At 51.0% G+C, this 8,913-nt stretch overlaps 1 long non-coding RNA gene across 2 annotated transcripts; it reads right to left on the bottom strand.

The window, feature by feature from the left end:
* Window positions 1-1,222: 1,222 nt before the first annotated feature.
* LOC146056323 (uncharacterized) lies at window positions 1,223-8,016 on the bottom strand. Of its 2 annotated transcripts, XR_014469139.1 has the most exons (4): window positions 7,750-8,016; window positions 2,592-2,792; window positions 1,923-2,377; window positions 1,223-1,864 (listed from the first exon to the last, which is right to left on the bottom strand). It is a non-coding gene; the product is annotated as an uncharacterized LOC146056323 (long non-coding RNA). The 2 variants fall into 2 exon arrangements; XR_014469138.1 differs by lacking the exon at window positions 7,750-8,016 and having other exon boundaries at window positions 2,592-2,925.
* Between the last annotated feature and the right edge of the window lie 897 nt (window positions 8,017-8,913).

Raw genomic sequence — 8,913 nt, 5'->3', positions numbered from 1 at the left:
CCTGTTTCCCCCTCCTTTCTTTTGCTTCCAATACTCCTCACCCCCTCCCCTACTTTCCTTTCTTCTTTCCTCTCACTCCTCAGCTCCCCTTCCTCTTCTGCTTCCCCTCCTCCTCTCGCTTCCCTCCTGCTCACCTCCTATACTCCGCACCCCCTCCCCTTCTCTGCTCCTCCACTCCCCCCTCCTCTCCTTCACTTCCCCTCCTCCACACCCCCTCTCCTTTTCTCTCTCTCTCTCCACCCTCTCTCTCTCTCTCCACCCTCTCTCTCTCTCTCCACCCTCTCTCTCTCTCTCCACCCTCTCTCTCTCTCTCTCCACCCTCTCTCTCTCTCCACCCTCTCTCTCTCGCCCTCTCTCTCTCCACCCTCTCTCTCTCTTTCCACCCTCTCTCTCTCTCTCCACTCTCTCTCTCGCCTCACCCTCTCTCTCTCTCGCCTCACCCTCTCTCTCTCGCCTCACCCCCCCTCTCTCTCTCTCTCGCCTCACCCTCTCTCTCTCGCCTCACCCTCTCTCTCTCTCGCCTCACCCTCTCTCTCTCTCGCCTCACCCTCTCTCTCTCGCCTCACTCTCTCTCTCGCCTCACCCTCTCTCTCTCTCTCGCCTCACCCTCTCTCTCTCTCGCCTCACCCTCTCTCTCGCCTCACCCTCTCTCTCTCGCCTCACCCTCTCTCCACCCACTCTCTCTCTCTCTCTCTCTCTCTACCCTCTTTCTCTCCACCCTCTCTCTCTCTCCACCCTCTCTCGCCTCACCCTCTCTCTCTCTCTCTCGCCTCACCCTCTCTCTCGCCTCACCCTCTCTCTCTCGCCTCACCCTCTCTCTCTCTCTCCACCCTCTCTCTCTCTCTCCACCCTCTCTCTCTCCACCCTCTCTCTCTCCCTCTCTCTCTCCACCCTCTCTCTCTCTCTCCACCATCTCTCTCTCCACCCTCTCTCTCTCCACCCTCTCTCTCTCTCTCCACCCTATCTCACCTCACCCTCTCTCTCACCTCACCCTCTCTCTCTCTCGCCTCACCCTCTCTCTCTCTCCTCTCTCTCTCTCGCCTCACCCTCTCTCTCGCCTCACCCTCTCTCTCTCTCACCTCACCCTCTCTCTCTCTCGCCTCACCCTCTCTCTCTCCTCACCCTCTCTCTCTCCTCACCCTCTCTCTCTCTCTCGCCTCACCCTCACTCTCTCTCACCCTCACTCTCTCTCTCGCCTCACCCTCTCTCGCCTCACCCTCTCTCCACCCTCTTTCTCTCGCCTCACCCTCTCTCTCTCTCTACCCTCTCTCTCTCCACCCTCTCTCTCCCATTCCCAGCAGTCACCTCTCTGGTCACATCCCCCTGTGTTGCTGTATAATGCCCCAATCCCAGCAGTCACCTCTCCGGTCTCATCCTCTGGTGATACTGTATAATGTCTCATTCCCAGCAGACACCTCTCTGGTTACATTCTTCTGATGTTACTGTATACTGTCCCATACCCAGCAGTCACCTCTCCGGTCACATCCCCCGGTGTTACTGTATAATGTCCCATTTCCATCCCCCTGTGTTACTGTATAATGTCCCAATCCCAGCAGTCTTCTCTCCGGTCACATCCCCAGGTGTTACTGTATAATGTCCCATTCCCAGCTGTATCCTCTCAGATCACATCCCCCGATGTTACTGTATCATGTCCCATTTACAGCAGTCACCTCCCCCGGTGTTACTGTATAATTCCACATTCCCAGCAGTCACATCTCTGGTCACATCCCCCGATGTTACTGTATAATGCCTCATTCCCAGCGGGCACCTCTCCGGTGTTACTGTATAATTCCCCATTCCAGCAGTCACCTCTCTGGTCACATCCCTCGGTGCTAATGTATAATGTCCCATTCCCAGCAGTCACCTCTCTGGTCACACACCCCCCCATTGTTACTGTATAATGCCCCATTCCCAGCAGTCACCTCTCCGGTCTCATCCTCTGGTGTTACTGTATAATGACCCATTCCCAGCAGTCACCTCTCCGGTCACATCCCCTATTGTTACTGTATAATGCCCCATTCCCAGCAGTCACCTCTCCGGTCACATCCCCCGGTGTTACTGTATAATGTTCCATTCCCAGCAGTCATCTCTCTGGTCACAACCCCCGATGTTACTGTATAATGTCCCATTCCCAGCAGTCACCTCCCCCGGTGTTACTGTATAATGACCTATTCCCAGCAGTCACCTCTCCGGTCAGCAGCTGGATGATTTTGTTGGTGAGTTTCAGGATCTTATGGTCATTGTTTCTCTCATTTATCAATGAGTGAGGTTAAGGCACAGTCTTGGAATCCTGGGTCTTGATCCCTCTTCTGAACACATAGGGACGGCTGCTGCTGGGTGTCTCACATTCACCGTCCTTCTTCGGTGGCACATAATCCTAAGTGAGGAGAAAAATGTTAAATCAACTGCACTGATGGTATAGCAGCTCTCATAAATGCAAAGGTTCTGAGGGGTAAAAAAGAGCGATGGGATAAGTTTATACGAGTGACACCTGTAAAGTAAAAATGTATTAGTAAAATAATGTTTACACTCCTTTTGGAGGATGTGAGGTGAGAGAGGGAGATTGTCGTGCTGTCCCTACTAACCCTAACCTTACAGAGGCAGCGGTATTCCTCAGCTCAGTTGCTGTCCGCTTCTGGGTGGAATCTTCTGTTGCGGCTTTGGTCCCGGGGCGCGGCTTGCTGACGTCAGCGACTGGCGTGTCGGTACTTCGGGCAGCAGCAAAGTCTCCAACCTGTTTCATGCCTCGCTGGGCACTTTGTCAAGGTGGGGTGACTGATAGAAGTTGCTCCCTGTATGTAAGGAAATGAAGTAGAAATTCACATCCAATTTTAACATTTTGTGTATTTCAAAAATGTAAAGAAATAAAAAAAGTTTGGACATTTTCCGAGCAACAATCTGGTTGGAACAAATATTTTAACGACATTTTGGGTGTCACGAACGGTGAAACGGTGTCAAGGCATGCATTATATGTAATAGTAGAGTGCAAGACTAATAAAAACACTAATAAAGAGATTACATCTCCATATGTGCCAAAGTGGTTTGTGCAAAATGCTAGTGAACAGCTAATGAACCCAATACACCAATCATGTCCAAACTATGGCCCGCCAGCTTTTGTGAAACTGCAAGTCCCATCATGCCTTGCCACAGTTTTGCTATTAGGGAATACTAAAACTATGTCAAGGCATGCTGGGATGTGTAGTTTCAAAACAGCTGAAGGGCCACATTTTGGACATGCCTGCAACATACGCTCAGTGACAAACAAGCTTTAAAATCAAAGTCAATTGTTTGGTGACCCGACTCCCAGGCTGCACCTCACCTGGATTTCTCCTCGCACCCTTCACGCACAGTAGGGCAATAAGCTGCATCTAGTTTATTTAGGGCGCAAAAATGCAGCCGACAAGACCAGGGCAAGTGCTGCGAACAATTCATTAGCTCCCACTACATTAGGCAAGAGCTACGGGTGCACAAAACAATTGAATCACCATTATATGTTGTTTAGCACCTTACATAAATTATATATATATTTTTTATTATTATTATTTTAATATGCAACCCTTACCACCAGCATAGCTCTGCCCCAACACTCATGAAGCACCGCCTACATGTTTTGATTGGCCCACAATCCAATCAGTCAAAGAAAATGGATCACCATCAATAGGTAAAAACATTGATGGTCATCCATTGCATAGTATGCCACAATCAATGGGCAGTTGCACTATTGTCATCAATTGCAAAGACGTCCATCCCTAAAGCTGTGCACACACAGTGCAAGTGAGCCTCTGCGCTAAGTTTGCAGTTAAGCACAGATGGCTCAGCATTGTGTGCTGAACAATCTGTCACGGCCAGTGTTCTCTGGTGTGAGAACACTGGCGATGACTAGATTTATAACTGGATGCAGTGTAAATCTAGTCAGGCAACAGCGACGCGCGGGACCGCGCAATCGTCATCACCAGAGGGTATACACGTGGAGTGATCCTTTTTTCATTTCTAAGCGATCTAGTCAGATCACTTAGAAATAAATGAGTTTTGGGGAAAGGGGAACGTGGGGCAATCAGTCGCACAGGTTTTATCAAAGCAGTATTGTTCTCATTTACCCTCAGTGTATTTGTACATCGGTTGGTTAACCGTGAGTAGGGAGGGTGTGCTACCACTGGACACAGGTTTGACAATTTTTGGAAAGAAGAGAAAGTATGTCTCTGTGTGGTGCACAGGTTATTAAGAAAGTAAAATTTAACTTTTATTTGGATATGTTTAAAAGAATGTAGCGAAATATAGACAGACAGTGACACATAAAGACACACACAGTGTAGGTTTAAAAAGGATAGAAATCCTTACTCAGTGTGATCCAACTCAATATCCTCCTAGATGTTGGTTAGATTCTATGTATTAGTAATAATGGTTTATTGTACAGTTTTCCACAGTGGAATTTTGTGCGTTTAAGTCGCCTATTACTGATCTGCTGGTAACAAAATTATCTGGGTTTATGTTCCCCTGTGATGTTACTGATCAGATTACTTCACATCACAAATAGGGTAGGCAATATGGTGCCCCGCGGGTCACCCCTCAAGCGGTGCGTGTCTGGTGAGATCTGCCACCTCTGCACCAGCACTGCGCGCCGCAAATGAGAGGGAGAGCCGCGTCAATGAGGACGTGTACCCTGCAGAGGAGCTCCGGCGTGTTAGAGTCAGCGCCGGAGATCTCTGTCTGTTAGGAGTCAGATCTGAGCGCTGCGGACGTCACGCAAGTAGCGCCTCTGACTGAGCGGTCCAGTGAGAACTGGCATACCGCTCCGACTAAACGATTTTAAGCTAATACAGATCAAAATACATGTAATAGGGATAGGGGAGAGGAGGAGAGCACACTGAGTGGACCTAGACACTCAGTGTGCTCTCCTCCTCTCCCCTACTTTCTCACTTAGAAATAAGCCTCATATCCCCCTGGGCGGGATGTATTAATGTACATCACTGACCCTCGTCTGCCAGCCGCCGCGATGCTACCGCATATGTACTAACATATGCGGCTAGCATCGGGTTGCGGTGACGGAGACCCCCGCGATACCTGTAATGTGGTGTGCGGGGGTCTCTGTCACATCCTGGCGGCTGTCAGTGTCCCCCTGCCTCTCCTCCTCCTCCCTACAGCCGGATGTCCTCCCGGCTGTGACACCTGCTGGGGGAGGAGGAGATCGATGGAGCACGGGAGGGGGGGGGAGGTCGCAAGGACGGTGGGCGGCGATAGAAGCCCATAGGCATCTATAGGGTATCGCCACCCAGAGGTGGCGATACCCTGCCAGGCGGAGACGGGGCGGACGGGTAATGGTACATAGGGAAATGCTGTAAAACCCCCGTTTTACCACATTTTCCCTTTAGTACATCCCGCCCCCTGTGTGTATGCCCCATTAGGATAGTAGATAATACAGTATACACTTTAGACTACAGTATAACTAATGTGACAATAATCCCTGTATAATATACCTCCCAACTTCTGTGTTGGGGAAATAGGGGGTGGGGCGTATGCAAATGAGGGCACAGCTTATGCTAATTAGCCGCGACCTCATTTTCATACGAGAATAGACGCGGTACTTGTGTAGTTTCACGGCCCCGGAATTGCAGAGGCTCGCATGCCGCTCTAGCTATGAAACTTGGCAGCCTGCCAGGTAGCGTAGCGCTGCGCGTGCCAAATGTAATGAAGTGTATCGTGTAAAAAACAGACAAACGGGGCTTAAAAACAAACAAACGGGGCTTATAAATCGCACACCCCGGCACATCGCAAACCCCGGCACACCGCTGGTGTTCCCAATGTAGACGCTAACTTATTTAGCGTCTCAATTCACACTCCCGGCACTTCGGCTTAGACGTGCGCGGACAGCGTTACGTAGTCAGTCAGGGAGCTACGCAGTTTGCGTAGTCAGTCAGCAGTAGCCCTGTATGAGACACTGAGGTGAATGTGTTCCTGAATCAGCCTCACTATCCACGCTCACCCGAAGCGTGGAGAGCCCCGCGAGGGGCGGCGGTACGCGTCCTACGACCTTTTCATACCCCCACTATCCACTTCGGCATGGAGTTGAGAATAGAATAGTGTGGCGAGCGCAGCGAGCCACAGAGCCCGAAGCGTGGCGAGCGCAGTGAGCCGCGCGAGGGGACACGCATACCTTCACAGCTATCTGCGTCCCCTCGCGGGCTTCACAGGTGTCAGCGTCCGCTCGCCACGCTTCGGGCTTACGCTGACACCTGTGAAGCCCGCGAGGGGACGCGGATAGCTGTGAAGGTATCAGCGTGCGCTCGCCACGCTTCGGGCTCGCTGCGCTCGCCACACTATTCTATTCTCAACTCCACGCTGACGTGGATAGTGGAGGTATGAAAAGGTCGTAGGACGCGTACCGCCACGCTTCGGGTGGCCGTGGATAGTGGGATTTACACGGTCCACAGCTGTGGCGACCACTAGTGGCACTGAGGGTGGGTTTCAATAGTGTTCCCCTAGGGCCACCTAAATTTAAATGCTTTTGCGTCTAAATTTAAATGTACCCCTTCACCTAAGTAAATCCAGACGCATTTGCGTCTGGGTTTACAAGCCCCAACACCTTTGCGGCTTGCAAGGCGCCTGTATTCTAACGCTTTAGCGTCTGAATCCAGGCTTTCCGGCTTCTTAGCGGCTATCTATGTGACTCGAGATTCAAACGCAGTTGCGTCTGAATCTCGCGTACAGTTTAGAAGCACCGGCATCGCTGTGCCGGGGTGTGCACTTTAACATACCCCCGTTGTCAGCGGTGCCCAGGCGCTGCCTATTTCACTGTGGAACTACAAGTGCCACAGTGACATTGACCTGTCAGCGCTGCTGCTGCTGCTGGCCGGCAGCTACGCTGTTTACATACAGCTAGTGCGGCACAAGCTCAGTCAGACAGAGCTAGAGCGGCACGCGCACGGTTAATCAGAGCCTCTGGCAGGCTGCCAAGTTTCATAGCTAGAGCGGCACGTGAGCCTCTGCACTTCCGGCGCCGTGAAACTACACAAGTACCATAGACGCTGTGCGCATGCGCACAGCATCTATTCTACTAGATTGGGGGTCTCCCAACTGCCACCCCCCGCAGCGGGACAATGCCTGCCGTGGGTGGGACAGCGGGACAGGACCCGAAAATCGGGACTGTCCCGCTGTAATCGTGACAGTTGGGAGGTATGGTATAACCATCCAGCAAGCAATCCCGTACATGTACTTGGTGTCACCTGAACGCAGCAGTGATCCCAGCCTATATACAGTATGCCCAGTTTTCCTACATCTGCACTAATGGCTACGTGCAGTTTGCTAGCCTGTACGGTTTGGCGCACCTGTATCTCACCACATTGGCATGCCGGGCACATATTTACCATTACACTCACATGTGTTTATTATCATAGAACATAGCAAAGCGCGCATAGCTACTGCAGCAGAGAGAGAGAACATATGGTATACACACAGAGGCTTTCCATAGATTATAATCTGGTCTATATACACCTGTGTCACACTTTGGGAAAGCAGATAGATAATATACAGTGTATAATAATGCAGACAGCACTGGGGCTGAGATATTACAACCTGAGCCATAGAGTAGCGCTGCTGAGGATACACTGGTATGCCCATACACATAGATATCCCCAGTAGCACCATACAGCAGCCCTGTGGGAGTCACATACATGACCAACATACAGACTGAGCTCCAGTCCTCACCCACAGGTTGCTCAATGCTCAGGGGGTGTTCTGCACATGTGCACTTACCAGCCGCTTCTTCTACGCAGGGGCAGAGCGTCCATGGCGTCCCAGTCAGTGACTGCCTCCATCAGAGCAGCCGGGGCAGAGTGCTCATGTAGGGGGAGCAGCAGTGATGACGATGCAATATGTGCCAGGTGTAGTTCCAGCAGCTGCCAATAGGTGGCGATGGTGCGGCACAGCGTGAATGACGTCACTGCATTGTAGCTACGAGATACACGGACAGTCCGTGTATGAGTGGCTGGTACAGTGGCGTGTACCGTTAGTTCAGCGTCTGGGACAGCCACTCAGGCTGAGCCACCACGGGTTCGAATCCTCCTCCAGTGTCTGCTGTTTCAGGGGCGTGGGGTGTAGCGCCTTCGGATCCGGGAGCAGCCTGAGTTTTTGACTAATCCACTGATACCACAATATTTTCTGCTCAAACTACATAATATTAATAATTAGCCACCATATATAACCAGGAGGAATAACTTTAAGTGGGGGCAGGACGGAGACTGTGTACAGACCAATTACCATTACGGCTGCTCTGATGGAGGTAGTCACTGACTGGGACGCCATGGACGCTCTGCCCCTGCGTAGAATATACAGTTTATTCATTGGCACAAAACAGCAAAATAGGTTAAAATTAAAAAAGTGCATTAAGAAAAAGTGAATAGAAATTGGAGCTGTGTGTCCGTGTCGCTGTACACTTATACAGTGCCCGTGTCAGCAGATTTCCACATACACAATTTTCTTTAATAACTCATGTCGACCTATTCCTGTGTTGACCTTTTTCATGCAGCCTTTTGGATTGTGTCGACCATTTTCAGCGTCAATTTAAACCAGGTCGATCTTTTTCATATGTAGACCTTTTCACTGCAGACCAATAGATCTAATTACTGTTGACTTAATGACCCTCACCCCTGGTCACAGCATCTATAAACTGTTATGTAGGACAGGAGACAAGTCCCGAAAACGAATAGCATTCCTCCCAACTGTCCTGATTACAGTGGTACGGTCCCGCTATTTGGAGCCTGCCCTGATGTCCCTTGAGGGGAGGTGATCATGGCTGCTCTGCTTTGTGGGGCAGCCGGTGATTGCTGGATAGGTGCAGCAAGGAGAGACGGGGCTGGGTACGCTGGCAAAGAAGATGGAAAACCCGGGGCCTCGATGCCCGGTCCCGCCCCCGTTGCA

The sequence above is a fragment of the Crinia signifera genome, unplaced genomic scaffold (genome assembly GCF_055691185.1).
Source record: "Crinia signifera unplaced genomic scaffold, ASM5569118v1 HAP2_SCAFFOLD_793, whole genome shotgun sequence".
Lineage (NCBI taxonomy): Eukaryota > Metazoa > Chordata > Amphibia > Anura > Myobatrachidae > Crinia > Crinia signifera.
Note: the sequence above shows the minus strand (reverse complement) of the source record. Positions and strands in the feature narration are given on the sequence as shown.